Source organism: Nicotiana tomentosiformis, chromosome 1, assembly GCF_000390325.3.
Source record: "Nicotiana tomentosiformis chromosome 1, ASM39032v3, whole genome shotgun sequence".
NCBI classification, from domain to species: Eukaryota; Viridiplantae; Streptophyta; class Magnoliopsida; order Solanales; family Solanaceae; genus Nicotiana; species Nicotiana tomentosiformis.
The window spans coordinates 156,377,192-156,401,704 of record NC_090812.1 but is presented as its reverse complement, the minus strand read 5'-3'; the positions used below and the strand labels follow the sequence as shown (position 1 = coordinate 156,401,704).

General features: G+C 37.1%; 1 protein-coding gene and 1 pseudogene across 1 annotated transcript in view; both read left to right on the top strand.

Annotated features, from left to right (window-relative positions):
• LOC104091629 (putative disease resistance RPP13-like protein 1) overlaps window positions 1-16,550 on the top strand; it is a 251,621-nt gene extending 235,071 nt beyond the window's left edge. The window contains exon 5 of the transcript XR_011413379.1: window positions 16,033-16,550. The gene's annotated coding sequence lies outside the window, so the exon portion shown is untranslated. The remainder of the gene's footprint in view (window positions 1-16,032) is intronic.
• A 701-nt stretch (window positions 16,551-17,251) lies between these two features.
• Window positions 17,252-20,422, top strand: LOC104113561 (disease resistance protein RGA2-like; annotated as a pseudogene).
• Window positions 20,423-24,513: the final 4,091 nt, after the last annotated feature.

The window sequence follows — 24,513 nt, the reverse complement described above, 5'->3', positions numbered from 1 at the left end:
ATGCATCAAAATAGAGTCATAAAATAGAGTTATGCGGAAAAAAATATAAACATGACTAAGTATAGATTTTCAATCGAAAACAGTGAAAGGATGGTAAGAAACATCCCCTAAGGGTCCAAACAGCATTGGCGCAAGGCCCAAACATGGCATTCAGCCCAATTTACAGAAATTCTTTCTAAAATATATAAGTATCAAATGGTTTCAACAAAGTATGCAACTTTACAGTTGCTACGGGACGGACCAATTCATAAATCCCTAACAGTGCACGCCCACACACCCGTCACCTAGCATGTGTGCCACTTCAAAATAATAGAATGATACGAAATCCGTGGTTTCATACCCTCAGGACTAGATTTACAATTGTTACTTACCTCAAACCGGTCAAATCTCTACCCCGCAATTCTCTTGCCTCTGGACTCTGCCTTTAAATGCTCCAAATCTATTCACAATCAGTATAATACAATCAATATACGCTAATGGAATGAATTACACAAGAAAAGCTTCAAAATTAGACCAAAATCCAAAATTGGTTCAAACATCGCCTGTGGGACCCACGTCTCGGAACCCGACAAAAGTTACAAAATCCAAAATCCCATTCAACCACGATTCTACCCATACCAAATTTACCAAAATCCGACCTCAACTCGACCCTGAAATCTATAAATCTTATTTCCAAATTTCTAAGTTCCAATATCTGGTTTACACCTCAAAATCATGTAATCTAGTCGAATTATTCGATGATAATTCAATATTATGGAGTAGAAATGATCACAAGGGACTTACCTCAAGTTTTTCTTGAAAATATATCAAAAATCGCCTCTCCTCAAGCTCCAATTTGTCAAAAATGGCAAATGGGACGAAGTCCCTATTTTTATAATTCTGCCCACACATCCTCGGTTCTGCCTCGATCTTGGCCTTCGATGGAGGTCCTCGATCCTGGTCCTCGGTCCTGCCCCTCGATCCTGGTTCTCGATCGTGGGCCTCGACTCTGGACTCGATCATGGCTTCGATCGTGGCCCTCGACTTTGAGCTCGATCTGGGCTTCGATCGTGGACCTTGACCCTGAGCTCGATCTGGGCTCACATCTGGGCTCGATTTCTGGTCAGAAGCAATTTCCAACAGAATGAAATTGTAGCAGTTGTTCTAGTTCATATTTTGATCCGTTAACCATCTGAAACTCACCCGAGGCCCTCAGGACCTCAACCAAATATACCAACAAGTCCTAAAACAGCATACGAACTTAGTAGAATCCTCAAATCACCTCAAACAATGCTAAAACCATGAATTACACCCCAATTCAAGCCTAATGAACGTTGAAATTTCTAATTTCTACAAATAACTCCGGAACTTATCAAATCACGTCCAATTGACCTCAAATTTTGCAAACAAGTCCTAAATGACATAACAGAAGTATTCCAATTTTCAGAATCGGATTCCGACCCCGATATCAAAAAGTCAACCCCCCCCCCCGTCAAACTTCTCAAAAATACAACTTTCGGCATGATAAGCCTAATTCCTCTACGGACTTCCAAATAATATTTCGGACACGCTCCTAAGTCCAAAATCACCATACAGAGCTATTGAAATCATCAAAATTCAAATCCGAGATCGTTTACACATAAGTTCATATCCGGTCCACTTTTCTAATTTAAAATTTTCAATTATGACACTAAGTGTCTCATTTCACTCCGAGTTCCTTCCGGGCTCGAACCAACTAACCCGATATAACATAATATAGCTGAATAACACAAAAAGAAGTAGGAATGGGGAAAACAGGGTTATAACTCTCGAAACGACCGGCCGGGTCGTTACACAATAATTATGATTTATTTAGGAACAAGTAGCAACAAGTAGAAAATAAATGTGGAATCAGGGAGGAAATATGCATTTATGTATGTATGTATATATATATATATATATATATATATATATATATATATATATATATATATAATGCTAAATTTCAAATAACAATTATGACACATAAGTCAAATAAGCATGTAACAATGTAACAATTAAAGCATGAAATCAAGGCATATATTAAGCAATGAAGATAAGAGAAACAATTAATATAACAATTAAGTCATGAAAAAAGGAATTTATGAAATACGGATAAACAAGGAAACAAGCAATTTGATAACGTATAGATACGTGTTACCTCGCCTATACATCATTACACATGAAATTCACATATCACATAGTTCAAGGGTTCTATTCCCTCTAGTCAAGGTTAACCACAATACTTACCTTGCTTCATAATTCAAGTGATCACTCGACCACAACCTTTCCTTTCGAATTAGTCTCCAATCCAATCAAACTCAACTCAAACTCGTGAAAATTCTCTCTGAAATCGCCCAAAACTGAGGTCTAAAACACTAAAAATGAACAAAAATATCGGACTCCGGACTTATACATTCTGTCTAGGTAAGTCGCATGTGTGAAATGCGACTTGTCTGCAAAGAACTGTAGAACCAGCCTTTAGTAAATCGATCGTAACTTTCTGTACAAATGTCCAAATGATAAATGGTTTACGTTTCAGGAAACTAGACACAAAAGGCTACAACTTTCATGTTTTGATAATATCCAAATTACTTATATATTGCGAGATATAAGCCTCCAAAATCAACCTTGTGCAACAGCAATTTCTCGTGATGCACACTGCTAGGCAAAAATAACTACAGTACCTGTCTTTAGTAAATCGATCATAACTTTCTGTACAAATGTCCAAATGATGAATGGTTTATCTTTCTGAAAATTAAACTCAAAAATCTACAACTGTTATTATTAGATCATCTCCAAGTTCCTTACATATTGTGAGATATAAGGTTCCAAAGTCAGCCCTGTGCAGCAGAAATTTCTCGCGATGCACGCTGCTGTAGCAAAATATCAGCAATTAAAAATGGCCTAGAAATGGTTTGAAACTCTCTCGATCCCCTCGGGATCCCATCCGAACATACCAACAAGTCTCAAAATATATTACGGACCTACTCGAGGTCTCAAATTACACATAACAATGGTGAAACTACAAATCGCGTGTCGATTCAGGCATATGAGTTTATGAAATTTTTAATTCTATAACTCGTGCTGAAACATGTCAAATCAATACGAAACGAACTCGAATTTTGCGTACAAGTCTCAAATGACATAAAGAAGTGACTGAAATTTTCGAAACCACAATCCAAATCCGATATTATCAAGTCAACTCTCAGTCAAACTTATAAATATTTCAAAACTTCAACTTTCTAATTTTTTGCCAAAATGTGACGTATTATCCTACAGACCTCCAAATCCAAATCTGGACATACGCATAAGTCTGAAATCCCCATATGAAATGATTGAAATTCTTAAAATACCAAACCTTTAATTGTTTCCAAAAACTAACAGAAAATTTGCCTACGCACCTTGGAATAACTTCAAATTTTGTACACAAGTCATAAATATTGTTACGAAGCTGATCGATCTCTAGGAATCCAAATCGGGACTCGGTATCAACAAAAATCTAATTAAGGCCAAATTTAGGAATTCTTTAAACCTTTAGATTTCTAGTTTTCGTCAAATGGTGATAATTCGAGCTAGGGACTTTCGAATTAGATTCTGGGCATATGCCCAAGTCCCAAATCATGATGCGGACGCATCGAGACCGTTAGAATACTGATCCGAGTCTGTTTGCTCAAAATGTTGATCGAAGTCAACTCAAATGAGTTTTGAAGTACTATTTCACATTTTTATTATTTTTTGCACGCAAGTCGAGGAATGTTGAATGGTGTTATTCAAGACCTCGAAGCACATAATTGAATGTTAAATTTAAAGATAACCCATCGGTTCATCGTAAAAGTATACAAATTATATACAATTTATCAACTAACTGTTAACTTATTTAAATACGTAACTAGTGCGAATATGTAACGACCCGCCCGGTCGTTTTGAGAGTAATAGCCCCTGTCACGACCCAAAATCCTACCACAGGCATCGTGATGGCACTTAGTCTCTAAGACTAAGTAAGTCGGTTATAATTACAATTCAAGCCAATTTTTGTAATTCAATACAAGTGTCAAAACCAACAACGAAAATATTCACAAACGACCTCCCAAGACTGGAAATACTGAGTCACGAACTCTAACTAAATAAATGAAATGATCTCAAGGATCGAATACTCAATACTGTTTGATTAATAATTAACAGTACCATAACATGAAAAGACTCCAAGGGACTGCGACGAACAAGCAACTCTACCTTTAATCCTTGCGATCACACTCTAATTTTGCCTGAGTCCGATATCTCCAATATCTGGCTCTGCACAAAAATATGAAGAAGTGTAGTATGAGTACACCATAGTCGGTACCCAGTAAGTATCAAGACTAACCTCAGTGGAGTAGTGACGAGGTACATTCAAGACACTCACTAGTCTAATAGCCTGTGCAATATAGTATACAAAAATAATAGGAAACAAATAACAATGATGGAAACACTAATCAACCAGTGATATACACAACAGGGCAACAAGAACACCATTAATATTACTCAACAAACAACTAATACAAGTACAACAAATTAATCAACTCCTTCAAATAAAAATCTTTCCCATATATGCTTTTCAAATAATAATCTTCAAGATATAATACTTTCGAATAAATATCTTTCAAAATATAATTCTTTCAAATAAATCTCTTTCAAATATAATTCTTTCAAATAAATCTCTTTCTAATATAATTCTTTCAAATAAATCTCTTTCAAATATAGTTCTTTCAAATAAATGTCTTTCAAATATACAATAACAACAACAACAACCCAGTAAAATCCCACTAATGTCTAAAATCCCACAACAACAACACAATGAAGGTTAAATGAGAGTAGTGTGTACGCAGACCTTACCCCCACTAATGTCTTTCAAATAAATAGCACCATGTGACACCTCATTTAACCTTCATTGTGTGAGAAATATATTCAATATATCACATCAAATGGCACGGTAATACCTTCGTGCACTTGTTTCATTCTCACCCAATGTATATATGTAGATCAAATCAATTGGCACGACAACATCCTTCGTGCATTTATCTCTTTCTCACCATGCATACATATAACAATACCAATTAGGTGGGAGAAAAGTCAATAACAATAAAAGAAATAAAGTGGGAGGCACACAGTAAGCAACAACGACTACAACTCACATAGAAAACCTAGGTGCACAATAAAATCTCAAGATAAAGGCCTGAATATATACAGAACGAAAAGATATCACAATATAATGTATGTCTCTTATCCTCGCCTTCACAGGAACACCCTTCGTGCCATGAACATATAATAATATTAAAATAATGACACGACATCACCCTTCGTGCTTTTACTCTCATTCTCACCTGATAATATAAATGAAATGACACGGCATCACCCTTCGTGCTTTTACACTCTCAATGGCACGACATCACCCTTCGTGCTTTACACTCTCAATGGCACGACACTTATCCACAACTCACAGACTTTACCATAACACATGATGAGGCAATCTCAACTTCCGAACTTATCTAACAAGGATGAAAATTAAGTACCTCTCATAGGCCAATTATCCAATAAATTCACCTTCACTAGCTTTCACCGGAACGATAGACAAAGGATTTTCCAACCACCTTATTTGACATAGATACACGAAACACCGGGTACATGGAGGACCATGATGGGGGAAACATCATGCTCATAGTTTGGCCCATTTCCTTCAGATTTCAGAAGGCCTAATTTCCCATATTAACACATTGTGTTAGTCTCAACCAGCGATAGCAATTTCGTGTCTACACACACATTATACGTATGCCCATAATCACATCTCTGGTCATAATAACTGTTCATAATTAATTCCAGCATCCTCAATTAATCTTATATTAACCAAAATCTCATTTCAAATTTTTCACAACACTGACAGCAACACGTGAGGCATGAATACCTCATAATTATTTACCCGAATTAACGAGTCACATTTAACGCCACCTTGGCACTCATCTCATAGGCTAAAACTCAATATTTACAGCACGAATATGGCTAAATATGCACAGAGAATACATACAAAATTATCAAATAAGCCTAACCGGCATGACTCCCTATTAATACTATAGTACAAATTTAATTTCACAAAGGGAATTTAAACTCATAATGTTTTTCACCACAAGGACCTCATCCTTATATAACTTCCACCGCGACTTGTAACCCAGTTTAAATATTTCACATCATACAAAAATGCAAGAATCTCATCCTCAACTCCGAATCACAAGTATTTTGCACATTGTGCCAACTGAGATTTTCCATTCCCTTTCTTTCTTCTTTCTAATAAATTTCGTATACAATTTTCACGACACAAAATGAACCCCCATACAAATGGGGAATATAATTCATAAAATTTAATTCAATTATTCCGAAATCACATCGAAACCCACTGTAGAGAGTAATAGAAAGTCACCTTTAGACTCATAGTCCACAATAATATATAAAACAAAAAATGATACACACAGGCTAACACCATAAAATCTCTCAACAGGGATAAACACGGGAGTGGAGTACATCACTAATCCACCATATAAGGATCATGGAAGGAGTTCTCACCTCGATAATCGAAATCGAATCAAAATAATAATGATGCTCTTTTTATTGTAAATTAAATCATACCTGTAACTACACCATCTGGTGTATCAGCCTCAACCAAATCATAGTAATTATATCAACGGGTCGGGCCTCCACCTCTTAGGCACCATCTACCCGCATGTCCTCCACCCCTAACTGGCTATGCACCTGGAGTATTAACTGGAATAAAGCTTGTAGCCTGAGTGTTCTGATGAAATCCACCCCTCCCAAGTTTGGGACAATTTCTCTTGATGTGTCTAGTATCACCACACTCATAACAACCCCTCTGCAGGCGCAGATGCTCATACTGAGTCTCTGTCGGATAACTGGAATAACCACTGTAAGAACCCCGTGCATGTGGTGCACTAAAAGTATTAACTGAAGCACTACGGGTATTCTGAATTGCGGACTGGGCTGATCGACTGCCCGAGCCTCCGCCATGATGAGTCATAACTGCAGAGTAGAATCCACTAAATCCTTCAGAATTCCGAGAACTTTTGGCCTCCTTAAACTCTTTCTCCTCACTTCAAACACGTTCTAACATCTTGGCAATCTCTACTACTTGCTGAAATGGAATGTCAGTCTGCAACTCTCGATCCATACATATTTTTAAATCATAATCGATCCCTTCAATGAATCCGCGTACTCGCTCTCTAACCATAGGATCCAAGATAGGTACATGGTGGGCTAACTCACTGAACCTGATAGCATATTCTGATGCCGTCATAGTGCCCTGGCTCAACCGTTCAAACTCTGTGCGCCAGGAATCCCGGAGAGTCTGGGGAATAAACTCTTTCAAAAACATCTTCGAAAATTGAGCTCAAGTTGGTGGTATTGCATCGGCTGGTCTGCCCTCTTCATAAGTCTGCCACCATCAATATGCTGCTCCTTTCAACTGAAATGGAGTAATAGGCAACTCCGCTCACTTCCACAATACCCATGGTGCGGAGAATGTGATGACACTTTTCTAGAAATCCTTGAGCATCCTCAGTAGATGTGCCACTAAAAGTGGGTGGACTATACCTCTTAAATCTTTGTAGTCTCTTTTGATGTCCCTGGCTTGAACTCAGGCTGAACCGGAATAACAGGTTGTACCGACACCACCCAGAACCTGACCAATGTAGACATGCTGCTCTAGAGTACGAGCGGTAGGAGTATGAGTTCCTCCTTTAATCTGTGAAATATTTTGTGCAACGGAGATCAATCCTGCCTGAGTTAATGTACAAAACATGTTCAGGAACTGTGATAAAGTCTCCTGAAGTTTGGGGGTAACAATAGGTGCTTCCGATACCTGTCTCCCAACTGGAGCTACTGGCGGCTCCTCAATTATTACTCTAACAGGTGCTCTAGCTGCGACACGTGCCCTTCCTCGACTTCTACCTAGACCCCAGCCTCTTGCGGCTCTAGAAGTATGCGCAGGTGTTTGTTCAGCTAACCCGGTAGCACGTGCCATCACCATTTGTGAGAGAATAGAGATACAAGGGCTCAAATTCAAAAATCAACAAATTTCGCACGACGGGAATGAAAGAAGTGAAAATTTCCTAACAGTTCTGTAGCCTCTCGAAGATAAGTACATACGTCTCCGTACCAATTCGCAAGACTCTACTAAACTCGTTCGTAACTCGTAGAACCTATGAACCTAGAGCTCTGATACCAACTTATCACGACCCAAAATCCCACCAAAGGCGTCGTGATGACAGTCTCTAAGACTATGTAAGTCGATTATAATTACAATTCAAGCTAAAAAAAATTTAATTCAATATAAGTGTCAAAACAAACAATGAAAATATTCACAAATGACCTCCCAAGACTGGTAATACTGAGTCACGAACTCTAACTGAATACATGAATGATCTCAAGGATCGAATACTCAATACTGTTTGATTAATAATTAATAGTACCAAAAAATAAAAAGACTCCAAGGGACTGTGACGACCAAGCATCTCTACCTTGAATCCTTGCGATCACACTCTAACTTTGCCTGAGTCGGATATCTCCAATAACTGGCTCTGCACAAAAATGTGCAGAAGTGTAGTATGAGTATACCACAATCAGTACCTAGTAAGTATCAAGACTAACCTCAGTGGAGTAGTGACGAGGTACAATCAAGACACTCACTAGTCTAATAACCTATGCAATATAGTATACAAAAATAATAGGAAACAAATAACAATGATGACAACACTAATCAACCAGTGATATATACAGCAGGGCAACAAGAACACCATTAATATTGCTCAACAAATAACGAATACAAGTACAACCAATTAATCAAGTCCTTCAAATATAAATATTTCCCATATATGCTTTTCAAATAATAATCTTCAAGATATAGTACTTTCCAATAAATATCTTTCAAATATAATTCTTTCAAATAAATCTCTTTCAAATATAATTCTTTCAAATAAATATCACCATGTGACACCTCATTTAACCTTCATTGTGTGAGAAATATATTCAATATATCACATCAAATGGCATGGTAATACCTTCGTGCACTTGTCTCATTCTCACCCAATGTATATATGTAGATCAAATCAATTGGCACGGCAACATCCTTCGTGCATTTATCTCTTTCTCACCATGCATACATATAACAATACCAACTAGGTGGGAGAAAAGTCAATAACAATAAAAAAAAAATAAAGTGGGAGGCACACTGTAAGCAACAACGACTACAACTCACATAGAAAACCTAGGTGCACAATAACATCTCAAGATAAAGGCCTGAATAAATACACAACGAAAAGATATCACAATATAATGTATGTCTCTTATCCTCGCCTGCACAGGAACACTCTTCGTGCCATGAACATATAATAACATAAAAATGATGGCACGACATCACTCTTCATGCTTTTACTCTCATTCTCACCTGATAATATAAATGAAATGGCACGACATCACCCTTCGTGCTTTTACACTCTCAATAGCATGGCATCACCCTTCGTGCTTTACACTCTCAATGGCACGCCATCACCCTTAGTTCTTTACACTCTCAATGGCACGACATCACCCTTCGTGCTTTACACTCTCCCTCACATGATAATATAAATCAAATGGCACGGCATCACCCTTCATACTTTTACACTCTCAATGGCACGGCATCACCCTTCGTGCTTTACACTCTCCGTCACATAATATTATAAATCAAATGGCACGGCATCACCTTCGTGATTTACACTCTTCCTTACCAAGCACATGTATATCATTAGCAAGCAAGGTAGGAAGCATAAATAATATCAAGGAGAGTGTTTAAGCGACAACGTAATACAATAATTCATATCACAATTTGCCCAATGACCACAACCAATTCCAAAGATATAGCAAAATCAATATATTTCTCAACAAATAGCCCAAGGATGCGCATAACGTATATAAAACCTCAAAACAACAACAGATATGGAAAAGTAACTCAACATAGGACGACGCCTTCTTTAATCCAAAATTTTGATAAATATATTAACGCCTCTTTTTAAGATTATTTAATAATTATTTGCGGATAAGAATTCCATAATGAATTTAATTCCAAGAAAATTATCAAATCAACCACACACGAAATTCACATAAAAATGCAAGTGACAAAAACACCAAATTATCATATATAATACAAATTTGACAAACAAGGAATGGGGCATGACAATTCAAGGATTTACTAAGTTCCAATAATTTTTCCAATTTAATACATAAGGGCGTCTACAAATTTCAACCAATAATAATTGCACATATAAACCATGTACGTACTCGTCACCTCACGTACACGGCTTTCACATTACACAAATGGCACATACAACTCAATGCTTAAGGGGTAATTCCTCCACTCAAGGTTAGGTAACATACTTACCTCGATGAAACTAAACCGATACTTTAAATGATCTTCGCGAGTGAAGCCACCTCCGGATGGCTCAAATCTAAAGTTTGCCTCTTCATAATACTACGATTGTCCACCACACTAAACAAGTTTCAGTCTACAACAATGCAGCACAATTGCGCCAATATTAGCAAGATTTCTATACTTGAAGTTATTTAGACATTTTAGCAAACATCTAATGTGCATAATTTTCTACAACCTCCTTCAATGGAATTTCTTCACCTAACAATAACCTTCTACACAAATGATTGATCTCACAATCGTCTCTAGGTCATCCACAACTTCCCTTAGCACATGCATGTCCAACAATTCACTCCCAACCACAAATCTTATCAACTAATTCATTTTACAATCTCTAAAATACCAACACACCTAGGTTGGGCACTTATTTCTTCCAATCACCATCCCATAAGTGCTAACACATATTTCATAAATAATCACCATGAATTAGTTAGAGGTAGTAGTCATACCTATTGTAGACCAAATCTTGAAAGACAACTTTTGGGGTGTTCTTGAGATTTTGAAGAAATCCTATGGAATACAACCAAAACCTTGTTGTAACTAGTGATTGAGAAGTGAAATCATCATAAAAACACACTTAAAAACTCACCTTAGGTGCATATTGGAAGCCTTGGCCGGATGAGTGATGGAGAGAAAGCCCTAGTATTGAAGAAATGTCTTAGCCCCTCTCTCTACCCATCCTTGGGGTTGTTTAATGGGCTCTTACATGCGCGGCCACGCACCTGGGAAAGTCGCTGCGCACCTGAGGCAGTAAGTCTCAAATATGCACGGTCGCGCATCTGGGCGTGCATATGATACAAGTCTAGTGAAATAGCCATAACTTTTTGTATACTTATCCAAATGATGAACGGATTGATGCGTTGGAAAATAGACTTAAAGAGATTTAATTTAATAGGTTATACACCATATAAAATTTTATATCTTGAGAGTTATACTCGTTGGAAGTTAGATCTTGTGCTAACTCACTTGAAACTTTATTCCATCATAAAATTTTCAACTTGACTTAGTCTTAGGGCTCTACTTAGACCATAAACCATTATTAATACACCTCATATATATTTTATCATGATCAACTCATATCATTCAAATTATTAGTCTTGTTCATACCTGAATTGATATAATTAGCACCCGTCAATCTTCTTAATGGTCTTAAAAAACTTAGACTTTTTCCGGGGTGTTACAGCCCCGATCCCATATTTACTGTTTTCCCCATATCTTTTTCTATTTTTATGACTTTTTGAGAGGTTTTGTTTGTGTTTTCGGAGTGTTTTGGGACACTTAGTCCCTAAAACGGAAGCTTAAGTTATATGATTTTGACAGTAGTTGGAACTATATGAATATGACTCCGGAATAGAGTTTCGTCTGTTCCGTTAGCTCCGTTGAGTGATTTTAGACTTAGGAGCGTGTCCGGAATGTGAATTGGAGTTCTGTAGCTGATTTAGGCTTGAAAAGGTGAAAGTCGATTTTTTGGGAAATTTGACCAGTAGTGAACTTTTTGATATTGGGGTAGGATTCCGATTCAGGAAGTTGGAGTAGGTCTGAAATGCCGAATATGACTTGTGTGCAAAATTTGAGGTCAATCGGACGTGGTTTGATAGGTTTCGGTATCAGTTGTAGAAGTTTGAAACTTTGAAGTTCATTAGGCTTGAATCAATGTGTAATTCGTATTTTTAGTGTTGTTTGATATGATTTAAAGGCTTGACTAAGTTAGTATGGTCTTTTAGGACTTGTTTGTATGTTTGGTTGAGGTCCCGGGGGCCTCGAGTGAGTTTCAGATGGTTATCAGATCATTTTTGGACTTGGAAGCTTTTTTGGTGCTGGGCTAATTCTAGTGTAATCGCACATGTGCAAGGTTGCCCACAGGTGCGAGCAATACGGCGCATAAGCGGATTTGGGTGGATTCGTCAGGGATCGCAAGTGCGTGGCAAAAAGGCTGTATCTGCGATGCCCGCAGATTCGCAAGGCTGACCGCATGTGCGAAGTGAGACCGCAGAAGCGGACACGATTCCGCAGGTGCACACTCGCAGGTGCGCCCCCTTCATTGCAGGTGCACACTCGCAGGTGCTCCCCCTTCATTGCAGGTGCGAAGGCAGAAGGGAGTAAGTGGCTTGCGCAGAAGCTCTCTTTTCGCCGCACAAGCGGACGCGCAGGTGCGGAAATTCCTGGGCAGAACCTACTTAAGCGAGACTACGAGATTTTTGGCCATTTTCATCATTTTGAGCTCGGACTTTGTAGGTTTTTGAGAGGGTTTTCGAAGATATTAATGAGGTAAGCTTCTTGTATTCAGTTTTCTTCAATAATGATGTTTCTCCACTGATTTTTCACCTAGTTGGTGTGATTATTAAGTGAAATTTGGGGGTTTGAGGCTAGGGATTTTGAGAGTAAATTTCAGGGATTTGAAGGGGCATTTGGTGTCGCATTTTAGTAAATTTAATATGATTAGACTCGTGAACGAATGGACGTTCATATTTTTGTGACTTTTACCCGATTTTGAGATGTTGGCCAACGTCGACCTTTTAGAACGAATTTCGGAATTTTTGTTAAAATCCTGATTTCATTAATTAGATTAGTCTATTATAGTTGTATTTATGATATATAATTGTTTTTGGCTATATTTGGGTTATTCGGAGTCAGATAATCGAGGAAAGGACATTCTTACTGATTGACTGAGCTTGGTTTTAGGTAAGTGTCTTGCCTAACCTTGTGTAGGGTAAACCCTCTTAGGATCTGGTACTGTTGTGATATGTGAGCGCCGTGTACGTGAGGTGACGAGTATGTACATGGTTTATTTGTTGTAAAACCTGATTTTCACTGAGTAGTGATCTGTTTTCATTTTAATTGAGTTATACCAGCATGTGTAGTTATCCTGTTTAGTATAATATCCCCATATTTACGTACTTTAACTGCTTATTTGAACTCTGTGCAACATGCCTAATTGATTTCCTGCTTTTCCTTGATCTTTATCAGTCGTAACTGTAGAATTCTTGCTGTTAACTGTTGTATTTATCGGTTTGAGCTGTGCGTTTACTTTTGATACTACGAGGCGGTACCTTGGGAGTTCTCCCTGCATATGTACTTTTGAGACTACGAGGCGGTACCTCGGGAGTTCTCCGTGCACATTTACTTTTGATACTACGAGGCGGTACCTCGGGAAATCTTCTCGCATATTTACTTTTGGGACTACGAGACGGTATTTCGGGAGATCCCCCGTTAGGTATTTACTTTTGGGACTACGAGACAGTATCTCGGGAGCGCCCCTGTTGATATATCATTGTGCGGTGTTGTTATTGCTTTGTGAATACTTTTTGTTATTTTTTCAGTTTTACTTCATTTTATTATATCATCTGTCTTATACTCTTATTATTATATCCCAGTAGGGCCCGGACCTGACCTCGTCACTACTCTACCGAGGTTAGGCTTGACACTTATTGGGTACCGTTGTGGTGTACTCATGCTACTCTTCTGCACATGTTTTGTGTGCAGACCTAGGTACTTCTTATCAGCCCCGCTACTAGCTGAGAGTGCTTGCTGCTGTACGGAGACTTCAAGGTACATCTGCCACATCCGCAGACCTCAAAGTCCCCCTCTATTCCCTCCTATGTCATTTACCTTCCGTATTTCTTTTATTAGACTTTGGTGTATAGAGATTCTAGTTTCCTTCTGTAGCTTGTGACTTATGATGTTCCTGGTTCCGGATTTTGGGAATACTGTGTATTACTAGAGTGTTGGATATTTGTACATGTCGAGCGACATTGTTACCAATTATTTAGTTATCTGTTGCAGTTAGTTGTTAGGTTTTACTTCCATTTTTTTTTATTTTCGCATTGTGTTAGACTTACCTAGTTGTAGAGACTAGGTGTCGTCAAGACGTCTTACGGAAGGAGAATTGGGTCATGACAAGTTGGTATCAGAGCTCTAGGTTCATAGGTGTCGTGAGTCACAAGCAAGTTTAGTAGAGCCTCGCGGATCGTGACAAGTTTTGTTTTTCTCTTTCAATTGAATGTTGCCCCAAGTGTTACCTGAAAATTTCAAAATGTCCTGATTCCTGAACTCAATTTGGAGCACCTATCCAACTTGAAAGTTGTTGGTTTTCCTAAGCTTGGAGTTCTTTTTGATAACTATTTATGTCCCAATTTCAGGGAATGAAGCAGACAGTTAAATTAGAGATTGATGATCGTCATTCCTTTACCTCCTTACCTATTAGCAGTTTTCTCACTGCTGGAAGAAGGGATAGTGTCGTCTCCTTCTGAGCTAAGATCATATTACCATGATGAGCTCCATCGACTACCAACTGTCGGTCTTAGGTGCCTCACTTCTATTCGATGTCTAGAAATAGCCATCGAAGTTTCACATCAAAGGCTGTGTAAGTATTAATTGTGTTATCGATTCCATTATCAATTGGACAACCATCTCAGATATAAGGAAAAGTTTCTGCCTGCAGTTGAAGTTTCACATCAAAGGCTGTGTAAGTGTTAATTGTTATCGATTCCATTATCAATTGGACAACCATCTCAGATATAAGGAAAAGTTTCTGCCTGCAGTTGAAGTTTCGCATCAAAGGCTGTGTAAGTGTTAATTGTTATCGATTCCATTATCAATTGGACAACCATCTCAGATACAAGGAAAAGTTTCTGCCTGCAGTTGAGCGTTGACAGTTTTGCCTAAATGACGGAAAAGACTATGTCCTCTTTGAGCATTTATTCTCTGCTAATTTTGCATTTTTTTTTCTTTTTTGTGTTTCCTTTTCTATCTTCAATTTTTCCTCCGTTTAGACTTGGACATGAAAAATAGAGATCTCTTATTCATGCCTAGAAAGAGCCATCTCTTATTAGTTCTTTTGTTTTAGTTGATACTCCTTACGCTTTAATTTAAATGAGGTAGTTTGACTCGGCACGGAGTTTAAGAAAAAGAATAAGACTTTTGAAACTTGTGGTATTAAAAGCTTAAGGGGTAAAAACTTTGTGGGACCATAACAATTGTGTGGTTATAAAAGCTTGGTAAAATGGGTAAAATGAAGAGTTTAAAGTTGAATTATTTTCAAATTTAGAAATGTGTCATTTATTTTAGAACAGACTAAAAAGTAAAGTACCTTATCTAATTTGAAACAGAAGTACATATTATCTGTTCGAAATATGCTGCAGTCCTAATGCGTTTATTGCACATTCCTGTCTAGATAACTTGGCAGTTTGTTTTGAGGATTTCTCCTTTGCTTTTCTATTTGCTCGATTTGGCCGTTGATACATTGTCATTGTTGCACTTATTTTTTAATTGAGAAGCCTTCAGTTTTTGAAATGGCAGCTTGGTTCCCTTGATGTTGCTTTGTTCTTCTGGTTTCTTCTTCGTAAAAAATTGACTGTGAGCTATGACATATTAAAACTACTTCAGTTGGCAGTAAGTTTAGGATAAAACCATGATTGTTGATTACTTGTCTAGCGGAATCATTTATGTATAGCTATACAAATGTGGGCTGCTGAAATAGTAGCACAATGATTGGCTAAGAGTTCTAACATATCATTTTCTTTTGTTTTAAGCTTGGTTTTTCTGAGTTGTTGAGAAGGGAAAGCGGTTGAGATATTTGAGTTACTCTGAGAAGGAACTTTCTATTAGGCCTGTCTGCTCTGGTTACGTATGGCCAACGGAAAGCAAAAGACGACATTATTATTGGACTTTCTGTATTGAGTAATCTGAACTTCTGAATGTGAATGGTTAGAGCAAACTAAATGCACTGTAAAATGTACAAGAAAGGGGGAGATTCTGAGGAGAGAACGTTAAATATCAGTGAAAAGAGAAAGTGAAGTTCCAATGGTCTCTTATTTTCTTTCCTCAAGTTAGCTAGTGAAAGCTGTACAGGCATTCTTTATTTATCTGCTTGTCAATTCAGCTCCAGATTTAGGGTGGGTTCAACTAAATTTATTGTTTTTGGCTCAAATTACATATCTTTGCCGCTTAACTTTGATAGCTGAATATGGTGTTAGAGATTATAGCATGTTGCTTATATGGTGTTTCTTAGTCCTTGTAAGTTCAGTTGAGCAATAATCCAAAATTAGTATTAATACAAAATAGATGGAAGCAATACTTCTTTGTAAGTTTCTTTCATCAGCTACCCTCCTTAGATTGGCTGAGCAATAATGCATCAAATTAAGCTCCAGTATTCTAAAATGGTAAGCACATGTGTGCCATAAGGACAATAAGGGTTTGTTTGTAAGTTACAATCAACTCTCTCTATAATAACATCATTTGTTCTGATAATTTTTGGCTTTTATAGTGAATGGTTGTTATAAACCTATAACAACATTTGACCTTTTAATAGTTTTTGGCTATTATAAACAAAAATTATCTGAATTTTGTTTTCCTTTTTAATATTACATATAAAAAAGATACAAAAATTATTCAAATTAAAAATCTTAAAAAGATATGCGAATTTACTAATTAAATATTAAAGAAAGCTAATGCATTATTAATAAATTCGTAATTTACAAAGATTTATAACTATAAGGCACACACTTTAAAGCTATTAGAAAATTAAATTCTTTCAAGATTGATGGAAGAACTTTGAAAAATATATATGTAGATCTTCAAATTTTAAACATTGTGCAAGATGGAAACTTCGTCTGATGGAAACTAGAAACTAAGACTATGTGTAGATCTTCCATCTCTTAAGAAACTAGAAGGAATGCAGGTACTGGAAAATTGTCCTGAAATCGAGTTTCCTGAAGGAGGATTGCCCTTCAATTTAGAAGTCCTTAACTGGTGAATGGCCAAAAGGAGTGGGGTTTACAGAGACTCCCTTGTCTCAGAGAATTAACCATCTCCCATGATGGTACTGACGAAGAAATTCCTGCTGGTGAAAATTGGGAGCTGCCTTTCTCTATTCGACGTCTTAGCACACAAAATTTGAAAACATTAAGCAGCCAAGTTCTCAAAAGCCTCACCTTTCTCCAATATCTATCTATTTGTATTTCACCTCAAATTCAGTCACTGCTGGAAGAAGGGCTTCCCTTGTCCCTTTCTTTACTAACATTATGTTGCTATGATGAGCTCCATTCACTACCGACTGAAGGTTTTTGGTGCCTCACTTCGCTGCATATCTTTGGCTGCGATCAACTCCAATCTCTTCCAGAATCAGGGCTGCCTTCCTCCCTCTCTAAGCTGCATATCCTTGATTGCCCTAATCTCCGATCACTTGCAGAATCAGCGCTGCCCTCTCTAACCTGAGTATCTGGAATTGCCCTAATCTCCAATCCCTTACCGTTAAAAGGATGCCCTCTTCCATCTCTGAACTATATATATCTAGCTGCCCATTGCTCAAACCACTCCTAGAATTTGAGAAGGGGGAATACTGGCCAAATATTGCTCATATTCCCTCCATAGTGATCGACGGGGAATATCTGTAATGATTATAACGAGTGGTGCTCTGATCAATGTAAGTTATTTTTTCTCTTTTTTATCTCAGCAGCTTTTTATTTTTTTGGTTACTTCTATTGGCTTGTTTGTTAATTAATTATTTTCCTTTGTTAAAAGTCTTTTTGAGTAGTGTGAAGAGTCTATTGCAACTATGTTGCAGCTACAAAAATGATTCATTTTTTTTTTCTTGAAAATTTTAGTTCATGTATTTCTTGATGTTTCAACTAAATAAAAATTCATGTAATCTTGTTGTTTATAGTAATGCACATTTTCACTCTTGAGCTTTGATCTGTCTACTGGACGTGTAAAATGCATTTTTTTCCTACTCAAAGTACAGGAGACAATATTTGTTTCCTCTCTATAAAAGACAAAAGACCATATTAAGTTTATTATGTATGATCATCTGATCTCAAATTAGCAATTTGTTTTTCTTTGTCAGGATTTTGGTAACTTCTTGTAAGCTATTACAACTCCTTACTCAGTTGGTGAAAGGAAAGTTGTGCTGACATTCTCTATTGAATAGGCAATGACCTCAACTGTGATCTGTCATCAGAATGTAAGTCAAGTAACATACTTCTTTGCATGTAATTTGCCAGCATTTGTTCTCTTTAATCAGTCAGTGAAAAGGGCTAGTCATTTCTCTTAAACTAGGTCATCGTTTTGTGTATAGCTCAGATTGACACTAAGTTATACGTATTACACATTTTATGAAACTTGATTTGCCCCGAGTAATTCTTTCTCTACTGTGGATTAGTCTGCATAGATTTGATAGAAGTAGTTTTAAGGCTTCACTCGATTAAGATTTATTTGTTCTAACAAAATCTTCTGCTTAAAGATTTTCACTTGATTGCACCACTTCCAGGTTTACTTTCCAACATATCATAACAGATCACAAATGCAATGTTTGACAAATGAAAACCATTTTGCTAAGAGTCTCTCTAATGAATCAATAAATATTTGTATTCTTTTCCAGTTAAACCCGACCATGAAAAACGTGATCTTCTTGTCTTGATTAAGAAGAATGATTCATCCTACTGTGTGAAGTTTCATTTCCAGTAGAAACTAGAAAGAAAGAAATTTGATGGTATGTCAGAATGATGTAGCTCTCCGCTATTATAGATGTTCAATTTGCTTCCTGGGACATGAATTATGTTTTGCTCTTCATTAAACACAAAGTTCTATGCTAAAGCTCCATATAGAAATTATATTTCAATGTGTGTGTGTGTATAATAGGATTTAATAATTTGCTCTAGAAAGTAGTTAGCAAAATGTAATATTGATAAACTAGTCATCTTTTACCCTGCACATATATGTCAACCATATGTTTATTGTCTTTGGAAATTCATCTCAATTGCAATTGATGTATTCTTTGTCATATATCTTGCTCTTCATCTTACTTGATAGTTTTTAGTTCATGTATTGCTTGAACTTTCATCTCTATAGCAATTCATATATTCTTTTTCTTTCCCTTTTTCAGTGAGTTGAGCAAGGAGAAGGTGGTTTAGAGTAATGCACAAGTCCACTATTGAATGCGAAGCTCTAATAGAATTCAAAGGTATATGCGACACAAAGTTTGTCTCCTATCTATTAAAAATAGAGAATGGAAGTTGGTTCTCCTAAGCTTGGAGTTCTTTTTGACAACTGTTTATGTCCCAGTTTCAGAGAATGAAGTTTTATCACTGCTGGAAGAAGGGCTTCCCTCGTCTCTTTCTGAGCTAAGGTTATATTTACCATGATGAGCTCCATCGGCTACCAACAGTAGATCTTAGGTTACTTCGCTTCGATGTCCAGAAATAGCCTCCTGCTATTGATTCCATTATCGATTTCAGACTGCAGTTGAAGTTTCACATTAAAGGCCCGTTTCTCAGTTTGAGAAAGGAAAAAAGCTGTGTAAGTATTAATTCTTATGTTGAGCATTTATAGTTTTGCCTAAATGATGGGAAAAGACAATGTCCTCTTTTAGTATTTATTCTCTGCTGATTTTCAATCGTGCCAAGTTTTTTTAGAGCAGATCTTGTTGCTATGTATTGGAAGGGAAAGCTGGGCAGAGAGTTGTGAAGGATCATTCTTATGTGAAATGTCCCTCTCAATTTCATGGACACATGGTGTGTATCCGACAGTGTAAGTTATTCTTTTCTTTTTCAGTAGCTCTTATTTTTTGTTACTTCTCTACGCTTGTTTTGTTAATTCTTTTTCTTTGTTAAATCTTGTGGAGCAGTGTGGAGCTTATATTGCCACTATGAAGCCGAGGAATCATCTTCAGGTCGCGTTAGATGAGAAAAATACTATGCAATGTTACTTCTCTTTTGTTTGGAATTTGACAGTAATACTGCTCTTCATCAGTCTGAGAAGCAAATACTATGCAATGTTTGAACAACAATTAAAATGACTAGTCATTTGCTAGTATCAATTATATCACCTAGTGCTCTTAACTACCAGTTTTTTCAGTTTTGTATGTATGTTGAGAAAAAATCATCTGTAGAATGGTTTAATGGCAAATTAAGAACAACTTTTCTTTTTTCTTCTATTTTATCAGGATTTTGACAACAGTATGATCAGTCACTTTGCTCTATTTTGAGAATGATTTGGCAACGATACAATGCTATTTTCTCGTTTTGAGAATGATTTGGCAACGATACAATGTTATTTTCTCTTGGAAGGCTCTTTCAGTTTTTAGCTGAAGTTTACAATTGATTGTCATATGCTGCTCAAACTGCGTCTTGAAATTGAGTAAATGGAGGAGTGGCCAGTGATTGCTCAATTCCCCCACTCGGTTGATCATGAACTCATATAGCGAGCAAGATAAATAAGTGATTCTCCAAAAAATGGTGCCTATTAATTTTCAAAGCTTCTCTTGGCTTGTTTATTAATTGCTTGTCTTTTCTAATATTCTAGACTGCTATGCATCATTTATTTCTGTTGCAGAAATTATTAGTCCCTTCATTCCCCTATTTATAGTCTCCCGTCACTTCCTGTGTAACATGAATGGTTGTTTTGACATGCAACAGTAACACACGATTTATCAGCCCTTTGATCGGTGAAAAAATTGAAACGATATAAGGCTTACAATTCTCATTATATGCTTTTGTTAGGATCGGAAAATCGGGTAGTGCGGAATTTAGCCAAACAACGTTATAATGATAATAACAAAGACAATGCAAATTGATAATAACGACAATTAAAGAAGATAAAGAAGACACAAATTTAACGTGGTTCGGTCAAGATGACCTACGTCTACAAGCGGAGAGAAATAATTTCACTATACCAACAAGAGTACAAAAGATAGTACAAAATTAGAGTAAATACTCTAATTATCAAATTCCTACCAAATACTCTAAGAGAATAACCTCACAAGATCACTCAAAAGAAAGGGTTCACACAAGTGTTTCCCAACACTCACTCTCTTACAAAATACTCTATAATGAAATAAAGAGGAGAAAGAAAGACAAGAGTGAAAAACTCTTGATTTGGTGTGTTTTCAAATGAGGAGAAACTCCTCTATTTATAGCAAGAAATCCTTGGCCTAATAATGGATATTATGTCATGGCAAATGTCATGATCCACAAATTTGTTGTAATGGATATTATGTCATGGCAAATGTCATGAAAATTTGGCCATATTATAAATCTCCACCTTGGCCTAATTTCGGCTTATATATAGTAAATTTTCTCCACCTTCTCCGCAAAAACCCCAATGGGCAAAATCATTCTTCATAAATGCCAATCAAGTTCAGGCAAAGCTTGAACTTGGACACTAGAAGAGGTTTTGTGAACATGTCAGCAGGATTGTCTCTAGTGTTGATCTTCTGAACAGAGACTTTTCTTTCAGCAATGGTTTCTCGGATGAAATGATACTTTATATCAATGTGCTTCGTCCTCTCATGATACATTTGATCTTTAGTCAAGTGAATGGCACTTTGACTATCACACAAAAAGGTAATACCACTTTGGTGTAAACTGAGTTTCGCAAATAGACCCTTCAACTATAAAGATTTTTTGATCGCGTCGGTCACTTTCATATATTCTGCTTCGGTAGTAGATAAAGCTACTACATGTTGTAATGTAGCTTTCCAACTACTAGCGCAACCACCGATGCAAAATACATAGCCTGTCAGTGATCTTCTTTTGTCAAGATCACCTGCATAATCTGAGTCTACAAAACCAACCAAAGTGTTAGTATTTCTCCCAAACTCCAAACATGTGTTTGAAATACCTCGCAAGTATCTTAGAATCCATTTCACATTATGCCAATGTGCTTTACCAAGGCAAGCCATATACCGGCTACCACGCTCACTGCTTGTGAAATGTCTGGACGTGTACAAACCATTGCATACATAATACTGCCGACTGCACTAGAATCAGGAACCTGTGCCATGCACCTCTCTTCTTCCTCTGACAGTGGGGACTGAGCTGCTGATAACTTAAAATGAGTAGCTGATAACTTAAAATGAGCAGCAAGAGGGGTACTAACTGGTTTAGCATCTTTCATGCCAAACCTCTCCAAGACTTTCTCCAAGTACTTCTTCTGGGTCAGAAACAGCATGTTGGTTTTTCGATCTCTTTTGATCTCCATGCCAAGGATTTTCTTAGCTGCTCCCAAATCTTTCATCTCAAATTCACTTTTCAACTGACTTTTCAAGTTGTGAATTCATGTTAAATACTTAGCAACAATGAGCATGTCATAAACATATAATAATAGGTACACAAATGAACCATCATTTAGCTTCCGGAAGTAAACACAACTATCATACATGCTCCTCGAATAACCATGACCCAACATAAAGGAATCAAACCTTTTATACCATTGTCTTGGAGACTGCTTTAATCCGTACAAGGATTTCTTCAACAAGCAAACATGATATTTTTTTCCTTCAATTTCAAATCCTTCGAGTTGATGCATGTATATTTGTTCCTCAAGTTCGCCATGTAATAAAGTTGTCTTAACATCAAGTTGTTCTAATTCCAAATCATACATGGTAACGAAGGCAAGCAAGACACGAATAGAGCTACACAACATGCGAGAAAATATCATTAAAATCAACTCCTTGTACTTGACTATAACCCTTTGCATCTAATCGTGCCTTATACCTCGCATCTTCAACCCCTAGAATGCCATCCTTTTTCTTGAAGACCCATTTGCAACCAACAATTCTTTTTCCTGACGGCGGCTTCACAAGAGACCAAGTACCATTCCTGTGAAGAGACTCAATTTCTTCATTCATTGAAATCAGCCACTTGGCTGAGTCAGCACCAGAAACTGCTTCTAAATATTTTGATGGTTCTCCAATTTCTTCAGTTTCCTGTACAACTGAAAAAACAAATGCAACATAATCTCCAAACCTTTTGTTTACCTTCTCTTCTTGGTCTATGTTTGGCTATAGAATACTCCTCTTCTTCTGGTTCAACTTCAGGAGTCTCAACTTCAGGAATTTCAGCTTCTGTCTCAACTTCAGGAGTTTTAATTGTATTTTGCTCCAAAGTTGATGAGCTTGACTCAGAAGGAATACCAATCTCAATCTCCTCCTGGTTCTGTATACTCTTTCCTTTATCTGTATTACAAAAACTAGAAGACTCTTTTCTAGAATGTAACATAGAGAATTCATTAAAGGTTACATCTCTGCTAATTATAAATTTTGGTGTCGTGGGATCAGGATACCATAGTCGGTATCCTTTCACCCCAGATGCATACCCAAGGAAAATGCACTTTTTAGCCCTTGGCTCTAATTTTTAATCATTTACATGCATGTATACAGGGAAACCAAATATCTTTAAATCGAAATAATTAGCAGGAGTACCTGACCACATTTTCTCTAGAGTCTTACAGTTCAAAAGTGCAGAAGGAGCTCAGTTGACAATATAACAAGCTGTAGAGATAGCTTCTACCCAAAAGGCGTTTGTCAACCCAGCATTTGAAATCATGCAACGAGCCCTTTCCAAAAGAATTCTATTCATCCTTTCTGCCATACCATTTTGCCGAGGTGTCATTCTCACAGTACGATGTCGAGCAATTCCTTCATTCTTGCAAAATTCGTTGAATTCATCATTACAAAATTCCAAGCCATTATCTGTTCTAACCCGCTTAACCTGTTTTCCTATTTGCTTCTCAATCAAAACTCTCCATTGTTTGAAATTTAAGAAAACATCACTTTTATTTTTTAGGAAATAAACCCAAACTTTCCTTGAAGCAAACATCAATTAAAGTTAACATATACCTTGCACCACCTTTTAATGGGGTACGTGAAGGACCCCAAAGATTTGAATGAATGTAATCCAAAGTACCTTTTGTTCTATGAATCGCTGGAGATTTGAAGCTGACTCTTTTCTGCTTCCCTAACACACAATGTTCACAGAACTCCATATTTCCGGTACTTTGGCCACATAAGAGACCTCTTTTACTCGGGATGGAAAGACTTTTTTCACTCATATGCCCCAATCGCATATGCCACAATTTGGTGATGTCAGAATCTGATTTATCTGATATTGAAATTGCAGCAACACCTGTAACAGTAGATCCCAAAAGAGTATACAACGTACCAGATCTGCGTGCTTTCATGATCACAAGAGCACCATGAGAAATTTTCAGAACTCCACCTTCACCTATGTACTTAC